At 38.5% G+C, this 9,830-nt stretch overlaps 1 pseudogene; it reads left to right on the top strand.

Annotated features, from left to right (window-relative positions):
* The first annotated feature begins 3,183 nt into the window (after positions 1–3,183).
* On the top strand, positions 3,184–4,213 carry LOC125199754 (annotated as a pseudogene).
* The last annotated feature ends 5,617 nt before the right edge of the window (positions 4,214–9,830 follow it).

Below are 9,830 nucleotides of genomic sequence, written 5' to 3'. Positions count from 1 at the left end.
ACTGTCTACTTTCCATATGTCTCTGATACACCTTGTCCCCTACTTTTACGAACACTCCCATATGTCTGTTATTTTTCCGCCTACTAGTTAGTAGAGTACTACCTTATTTCCTGTCTAGGTAAAATCTCAACCCAAGCGTGGTAGCTAACCAAACACCCAGGAAAGTCACCACAGTTATCTAAACGTGTCCATCCTCGTGGGATTCGACCCTTACCTCCGCTATACTAATCAGTAGAAGTGGGTTGAGGAAATTTGTTTGAAGTCAGGTCTCGGTCGTCGTATCAACGACTCAGCTGGGTCGGGAATCTCTTCCTGATCAGTTGGATACACTCCAATTTCACATGCGAAACCATCGAGGACAGAGAACTGGCCACTTCAAGAACAAAATTATATCAACACAACATTGAAACAATACCAAATCATGTACTTTTTAATATTTTGTAGATGAGTTACGATATTTCTCAATACTGAAAAAAGGAACACTAATATAACATGTCCTGGTAATGCCATTAGTATTTCTACATTCAAAAATATCACAAAAGAAGTTTATTTAAAATCCCTACAAAGCTCCTACTGTTTTCCCCAATTTGCAATAAGATCTTCCACATCAACCTTGGCAAATTTGTTGCATTCAGTCAGATGGTGTTTTGCCTTCTCCTTCACCATCTCAGAGTTGCAATTAAACGTAGATGTCACTAGAGCTATGCAATATTTGGCACGCAAGATTCTTAGAGTCTTCAATCCTCTAATTGGCAGTCCTGTTTGCCAATCTTTGATCTTTTGTCCCTTGTACGTCTCCATGTGTCTCATTAAATATATTGCACTATCAGTCTTGTTGGTAGCTAATTTACCTGGTATCCTTTTAACTTTGAACTGGAGTAATGCCCCAAATCCCATTTCCTTCACAGCAACTTTTTGCCTATCATTTAAACGTCCCAACATATCAACAAAATCTTTTGTTGTCTTCTTTATGTTCAATGTTTTTGTCTCCTTCTCATCTTTTTCTTTCACCGCCTTCATAGTTTCTTTCTTCATCTTCTGTTTCCCCACCTTTTCCTTCTTTTTTTCTGACTTCTCTCCATGTTCTACCTTTTCCGTTTCTTTTGAAGAATTGCCATCAACTTCCTTTTTATCCCCTTGTTTCTGTTTTGCTGCTTTTGCCTTTTTAACTTTTTCAACAAAAGACATTAAGTTCTCATTGTTTTCAAAATCGCCATCTTCCTCTGGTCTAGATCGTTTCCCTGTAGCTGTAATTTTGGTAAACATAAACCATGATTAATTTAGAAACAAACTCATGACAAGTACTACTATCATTCTAACAGGCTATTGAATTCACAAATATCAACATAACATACATTTATCTAAGACATCATCAACACATATCTAACCCAATATCAACATATAGCTTACCCAATATCAACATAGGGCTTACCCATTATCAACATTTAGCTAAGACATCATCACCATATACTTTACCCAATATCAACATATAGCTTACCCAATATCAACATATATCTTACCCAATATCAATATTTAGCTAAGACATCATCAGCATATACCTTAACCAATATCAACATATAGCTTACCCAATATCAACATAGGGCTTACCCATTATCAATATTTGGCTAAGACATCATCTGCATATAGCTTACCCAACATCAACATATATCTTACACATCTTCAACATATAGCTTACCCAATATCAACATTTAGCTACCTCAATATACATATTTGTACTAGATACAAAAGCTTTCTAATATTAACAGAACTTCTAAATAATTCATTATAGCTTCAATCTTTCAGAAAATGAAGATTCACATTTCTCATATGCTATCAAATCAGAAATCAATCTACCAACAATACAACTACAGAAGCTTATAAACATATTTCACTAAAATTTGAACCCTAATTCTTTATTGAAATCAGAAATCGGTAAATCAAATTCAAAAATACCTTTCAATTCAGCAGGAGCATTTTCGATGGAAACCATTGCACCTTTTTTGAAGTCGTTCACTGCAAAATAAATCTATAAGTTTCATTTCTATTGAAAATTTAGCAAGTTTAAAGCAAATTTCAGAGTTTAAATTTCATATTTACCGTCGGTTTTCTTCAAATCTGTGAATCTGCCCTAGGTTGAGCTTTTCTTCGTAGGAGAAGGTGAGTTTTCGAGCTGTTCTTCTGTATTTGAGTGAGAGATATGTGTTTTGGAGTAGTGAATCTGGTTTTGGACGGCGAAAGAGATTGAGATGGGAAATGACTTGAACGGCGACGAGATTGGGAGATTGAGAGAGAAAATACAGTGAACGGCGACGAGATTGATAGATTCAGAGAGAAAATGCAATGAATGGGGATGAGATTGAGAGTTTCAGAGAGAAAAATCTGAGAGATTCAGAGAGAAAACGAGGCGACATATTGAGAGAGAAAATGGAGTGAATGGTGTGGTTGTTGAAGGTGGAGTGAATGGTTTGAGAAATAAAATTGAATGTGCGCGCTGAATTTTTGTAAAATGTCCATTTTACCCTTTCATTGAGATTGTTAATTCAATGTATTGATATTTTTTTAATTCAATCTCAGCCTTTGATTTTTAGATCAAAGGGTCCATATTTAGTCTCAATTTGTGATTAAGGGGCTAAACTCATTAGAAGATGACCCTTACTTAAGTTAAAAAGAATATCGTCGAGTCTCACTTTATTATTGGGAAAACATTTTTTAAAATGGAAAGATCTGTGTAAAGAATCAAAATAAAATTAATTTATATTTTTAAAAAATGGATGGAGTAATAATTTAGTTATTAATTTTGTAATAATTTATTGTTCCCTCGATTCTCTGATATTTTATTTATTTTTCATTTTTTTTCTCTTATTTTTTTATCTATTTATTTAATATATTAAATAATTATTTCTTAAACTTGACCAACGGAATATTAGTTAATGGATTAGGTGGCACTTGAAACGATAAGGGACAAAAAAAAGTTACTGTGGATTAAATAAAGTCTTAAAAACTTTTGTGTTGTACAATTTGTTGTCACAAGGTAGCTATCAATCCTTATTAAAATACTTTTTCTTAATTGTTGGAGCCTACGTTACACATCCAACAATGCCCTCACTTGGTAACTACTACACTCTCTATATAATAGTAATGGTTCACCACTCTCAACACACTGAAAATCTTAGAGGGAAAAAAATGGCGGAGAAGGTGATTCTGCTGGATTTGTTCGCAAGCATGTTCGGAATGAGAGTTCGGGCCGCGAAAGGCGTGGAATACGAGTAGAGAGAGGAGGACCTTCGCAACAAAAGCCGGCTTCTCCTTCAATCCAACCCCATTCAAAAGAAAATCCCCGTTTTGATTCATAATGATAAACCCGTTTGCGAGTCACTTTTCATTGTTGAGTACATCGATGAGGTTTGGAACCGAAAATACCCTCTTTTGCCCTCCCATCCCTATGAGAGAGCTCAATCTAGGTTTTGGGCTGATTACATCGACAAAAAGGTACTATTCTCTCTGTTTCATTAGTGTTGGAACATATTTCTTTTGAGATCTTCCATTAGAGTTAACACATTTCTCTCTATCTTACATTGGACTTGGATCACAGCAGAGGTGTTGTGTACTCACATACCATTTTTATTCTCTTCTACTTTACTTTCTCTTCTCTACTTTAATCTCAATCTCACTCCACTTAACTTTATAAATATGTATACCTTAATATCTGAGCCCATAAGAAATGCTTCAACTCTAATAAAACGGAGGGAGTACTATTCTCTTCTGTTCTACCCTATTTTCTTTATAGCATGTTTATTTGTTTAATGTTGCAGCTGTATGATGCTGGAAGGAAGATGTGGACTAAGAGTGGGGAAGAGTTAGAAGCGGGGAAGAAGGAATTCGTAGAGATTCTGAAGCAGTTGGAATCGGAGCTGGGAGACAAAGCCTTCTTCGGTGGCGAGAGGTTTGGGTTTTTGGACGTGGCGTTGGTCACGTATTCGACGTGGTTCCACACCTACGAGAAGTGCGGTGGTTTCAGCATTGGAGAGCACTGCCCCACACTCAGTGCATGGGTGAGGAGGTGTTTGGATATAGACTTTGTGTCGGAATCCTTGCCCGATCCGGCCAAAGTTTACGACTTTGCTTTAATGCTAAGGAAGGTGTTCGGCATCGACCCCTCCTAAGTTTAGTACCATCTCTATTGGGGTTATCGATAATAAAACCCACGCTCTTTATATTGGTAGTTGTGACATTTAAAGTTGATTATATCTATGTTATCACAATAGCAAAGTGAGTAATTGAAATTTGCACTTTCGAGATTTTCATATTTTTCAACTACAGTTGTTGGCGAGTATTGTCATGGCTCGAGTGGTGAATACAAATACCTTCCACAATCCACTAACCTTGTTCATATCCGTTGCATTCTTTGGTGTGAAAATAATATAAATTGAAATAGATATGGAGTGAAGGAATAATGATTAAGTTAAAATATGGGGTATTTCAGAGTATATATATTCGCAACTCTCCCACCCAATACCCGTTGTGAATGCTTTTAGAAACTACAAATTGGATTAATAAAATAAAGAGTGAACTACATAAAAAGTCTCTAACGTTTCCGTTTGTGTCACTGCAGGCCCATAGGGAAAAAAAATACCTCCACACAACCCTAACCTTAAACATAATCACATATCTTGTTTTTTCTGACTAAAATGTCCTTAATCCCTAAAAGAGCATTTTTGTCATTCCATTATATTGTTGACATATAATTTCTGGGACATTTTTGTCAGAAACTTTTTATGTAATTTTCTAATAAGTTATGGTACTTCATACGTAATTAAAATTTTATCATTATTTACATTTTCTAATTTTTTTTATAATGTACATATTTATCATTAACCGAATTAATTAATATGAAAATAATAAAATGAGTACCTTTCTTTCTTATAAGACTTATTTTCTAATATTTTTTCAATGATTTCTATTTTTCCTAATTTTTATTTGCTTTTACCTTGATTTATCGATCTATTTAGACGGCGGCGGTGGCGTCGTATAAATTATTACTATCATATAAATAACTTTATATGATAAACGTATAGCGTGAATATTGAACTAATTTTCAATAAAGTCCGTTACATAAAGTTTACATGATACACGCATAGCGTGAAATTTGAACTAACATTAAGTTTACATGATACACGCATAGCTTGAAATTTGAACTAATTTTGACTGAAGTCCTTTACATTAAGTTTATGTTGGATATTTAGGGATTACAAGAAGGAATACAAGAGCTAAGTAACTGAAACGAAATTACAAAGAAGATTCGAAATAAATAAACTGGAAAAGCCGAGTCGAGGAGTCCTCTTTCCGCAAGACGAGATACGCCCCGGTAGTGCTCTTCGGATTGGCGTTTCGTCCCCAAAGATAAAACGGCTACGTCTCTGGTGAAGCAGCACCGCTATCAGCAGAGCTCCGGCGAACTGGATGGAGGAGAGGGCAGAGCTTCGACAGAAGAACAATGCAGAGAGAGAGAGCTTATGATGCAGAATGCTTTGTAGTGTTTGATGTGTGTAGAATGCATGGAATGGCTAGCCTATTTATAGGCTCGGTCCACTGCAGGGGGTCAACGGCCATAATGGCCGTCATTAAAGCTGGACCGTAACGGTCGTCGGTTACGAAGCGTTACAAACGTTACAGAGCTGAGAGTCTGAGTCTAGAAGCTTCTAGATTCGTTCATGACGTGGACTATCACGTGTCAGCCACGTTGGCTTACCGCGTCATACTGACGAGGTGGCATCCCGCTTGGCTCGCTGACGTGGAAACGGTGGTGGTCTAAAAAGAACTAGACCCACTAGACTTGGGCCAAGCCCACGACCAGGCCCAAAGAACAGCCCAAAGACCAATTGCCAAGATCCAAGTCCAAGTCCAAGTCCAAGTCCAAGGACAAGGGAAAGGGCAAGGGCAAGGGCACGGGCACGGGCACGAGCACGAGCACGGGCGCGGGCTCGGGCTCGGGCTCGAGGCTCGTGGCTCGCGGCACGCGGCGCGCGCGTGTGCGCGCGTGTGGGCTCTTCAGCCCATCTTAGTCCACTATAATTATTACATGTAATAATCCTTCTTATTAAATACTAGTTTAATAAGGTTGAAACTTTCAATGTGGGATAATTAACTCTCTTAATTATTCCCTAATCTCCTCTCATAGCTCATTAAGTTTGCAATTTTTGCACAACTTTAAATAATTATTTCTCACTCACCGGGAATCGGATTTGAGAAAATAAATATACCACGGTCATCTACTCCGAACGTAGATCGACGCTATATCATTTAATTTTACAAAATTAAATGTCTCGTTGAAATTATAATTGGTCAAAGTCCATTGACCGGGCATAGATTCCAACAATCCCCCACATGAGTGGAAATAGCCAAATGCAAATGCATGCAGACACAAGCTCAACCCTCGAGAGGTATATAAGCATAAGGATAGGTAGCTTTTAGCTTTGAACCTTCCATAGTCAACGCCATCGGATACACAGGCGGCCTAGTAGCGCGATGCTTTGAACTAGTCCCCCACGGCGTGCACCGAGACAATGGTGTTAACACTTAAACACCTCAACCTCATCCGTTCTCATGTTTTGTGTCCTTTGCGGCCTTGGACACCACTTTGGATTCATAAGTGTGTAATTTGAAGCGGCCACACTTCACACTTACATAGGTGATTCCTACTCGAGTATCTTGCCCTACTCGGTCTCTTTGAGAACTCAATCTCCTTGAGATCCTTAGAAATCATTAAAAGTCATAGACTTATCCTCACCACAAGGCAAGTTTTCAAACACTCTATTGCTCTCTAGGGAATAGATGTCGATGAGTGTTTCTCACGAACTCTCATAGCTTAGTTTTCCCATTGAACCAAGTTCTTGGGATCTCCAGTCATCATGGTTGGGTTACCACTATGACAATTCTTTAGTTTGTGGATTTCAAACCCATTCCCTCTAGCAACTTATTCATCTGATCACGGTTTAACCCTTTGGTTAGCGGATCCGCTAGATTATCTATTGACTTCACATAGTCAATGGTAATCACGCCTGTTGTGATCAAATGTCTTACGGTATTATGTCGTCGACGAATGTGTCGAGACTTACCGTTATAGAAGCCATTATTTGCCCTCCCGATAGCGGCTTGGCTATCACAGTGAATCAACACTGGAGGCACTGGCTTACACCAACCTGGAATATCCTCAAGGAAGTTCTTAAGCCATTCGGCTTCTTCCCCAGCTTTATCTAAAGCTATGAATTCTGATTCCATAGTTGAACGGGCTATACATGTCTGTTTCGTGGATTTCCACGAGACAGCACCACCCCCAATAGTAAAGACGTATCCACTTGTTGAAAGTGAGTCCTTATTGTCGGATATCCAATTCGCATCACAGTACCCTTCAAGTACCGGGGGGTATCTCGAAAAGTGTAGCCCATGATTTTGAGTATGTTTTAGATATCTCAAAACCCTTACAAGAGCTCTCCAATGCTCTTTGCTTGGATTACTCGTGTAGCGACTCAACTTGTTCACGGCACAAGCAATGTCCGGTCGAGTGCAATTAGTTAAGTACATAATGCACCCAATGACCCGTGCATATTCTTCTTGTGCAACGGGTTCGCCCTTGTTTTTGCTCAAGTGAACATTGAGTTCAATTGGAGTCTTAACCGGCGCGCCATCATAGGCATTGAATTTCTTCAATATCTTCTCAACATAATGAGATTGGGTTAAGATGATTCCATCGGATGTTCTTAGAATTTTCATTCCAAGAATTACATTGGCTTTTGTCTCGTTGATCACTTGAGTGGTACTCCCCATGATTAACATGTCATCAACGTAGAGACACACTATAACGTACCCATTATTAGTGCTCTTAATATAGACACATTTGTCACACTCGTTGATTTTAAACCCATTTGATAACATCACATTATCAAACTTCAAGTGCCATTGCAACGGCGCTTGTTTTAATCCATAGAGGGACTTAACCAGTTTGCATACCTTCTTCTCTTGTCCGGGCACTACAAACCCTTCGGGTTGTTCCATATAGATTTCATCCTCTAGTTCACCATTTAGAAACGCAGTCTTAACATCCATTTGATGAATCTCAAGATTGTGCAATGCAGCAATCGCGAGAAGCACTCGGATAGATGTAATCCTCGTTACAGGTGAATAGGTATCGAAGAAGTCATGTCCTTCCTTTTGTTTAAAACCCTTTACTACTAATCGGGCTTTGTACTTATCCACTGTTCCATCGGCCTTAAATTTTCTTTTAAGCACCCATTTGCACCCTAAAGGTTTCACACCTTCGGGCAAATCGACCAACTCCCAAGTGTGGTTTAGCAAAATTGAATCAATTTCGCTTTGAACAGCTTCTCTCCAATGTAACCCGTCTGGGCCATCGAAGGCTACTTTTATTGACGTTGGCTCTTCATCCAACATAAAAGCAATGTAGTCAGGACCAAATGTTTTTGGTGTTCTGACCCTACTACCACGTCTTAGTACTGCATCACTTGGATCATGCCTCACTCGCTTGCGCGATTTAGGCTCTTCATCCGCGGATTTAGAACTAGTGGCTTCATTCACTGTTTTAGAACTAGTGGCCTCATCTTCAATTCTTGTCTCGGAATTCTCGGAATTGACTGGGACTTCTTCTTTGTCCTTGCAAGGAAATGTATTTTCGAGAAATACGGCATTCCTTGACTCGATTGTTGTTCCTACTGTAATAGTCGATATTTCAGACTTGTGAATAACAAATCTATATGCACTTGCTGTTAAGTGCATATCCAATGAAGATACAATCGACTGTTTTAGGGCCAATTGTAACTTCTTTGGGCGGGGGAACCATCACCTTGGCCAAACACCCCCACACTTTGAGGTATTTGTAGGATGGTTTCCTACCTTTCCACAATTCATAAGGAGTGATGTTTTTTCCTTTGAGTGGAATTTTGTTTAGGATATAGTTGGCTGTCAAAATAGCCTCCCCCCACATGTTCTGGGGTAATCCTGAACTTAGTAGTAACGCATTCATCATCTCTTTTAGAGTTCGATTTTTGCGTTCTGCTACACCATTAGATTGTGGTGAGTATGGAGCAGTTGTTTGATGAATTATACCACTTGCGTTGCATAACTCCTCAAACGGGGCTACATACTCGCCTCCTCTATCACTTCGAATCGCTTTGATTTTACAACCAAGTTGATTCTCAACTTCGTTCTTATAATTTTTGAACGCTTCGATTGCTTCATCTTTACTTCTTAAAAGATAAATATAGCAATATCTTGTGCAATCATCTATAAAAGTGATAAAGTACTTTTTACCACCTCTAGTTTGCACCATCTTTAAATCACATACATCCGTGTGAATTAATTCAAGGGGTTTTGTTTTTCGTTCAACTGAGTGAAACGGTAACTTAGTCATTTTTGCCTCAAGACATATTTCACATTTGTCTTGGGTATCTACTTCAATTGCCTTTAGTAAATCTAAATTTACTAATCTTTTTACGGCTTTTGAATTTACATGTCCCAATCTACAATGCCACAAATTTGAAGACTCGGTCAAATAAGAGGAAGTAGATGCTTTATTATTATTGTTAGCCAAAGGCTTTGGAACAAGGCGTGTAGCCACACTAAGCTTGAAAAGTCCGTCGGTTACATAACCTTTTCCGAGGGACTTCCCAAACTTGTACAAAACAAACCTATCAGACTCGAATACAAGTTTAAACCCCTTATTAACTAGTATTGATCCTGACACTAGGTTCTTGCGGATGTCCGGGACATGTAGCACATCCTTCAAAGTGATCGTGACTCCAGATGTCATCATGAGT

Source organism: Salvia hispanica, unplaced genomic scaffold (genome assembly GCF_023119035.1).
Source record: "Salvia hispanica cultivar TCC Black 2014 unplaced genomic scaffold, UniMelb_Shisp_WGS_1.0 HiC_scaffold_66, whole genome shotgun sequence".
Lineage (NCBI taxonomy): Eukaryota > Viridiplantae > Streptophyta > Magnoliopsida > Lamiales > Lamiaceae > Salvia > Salvia hispanica.
Note: the sequence above shows the minus strand (reverse complement) of the source record. Positions and strands in the feature narration are given on the sequence as shown.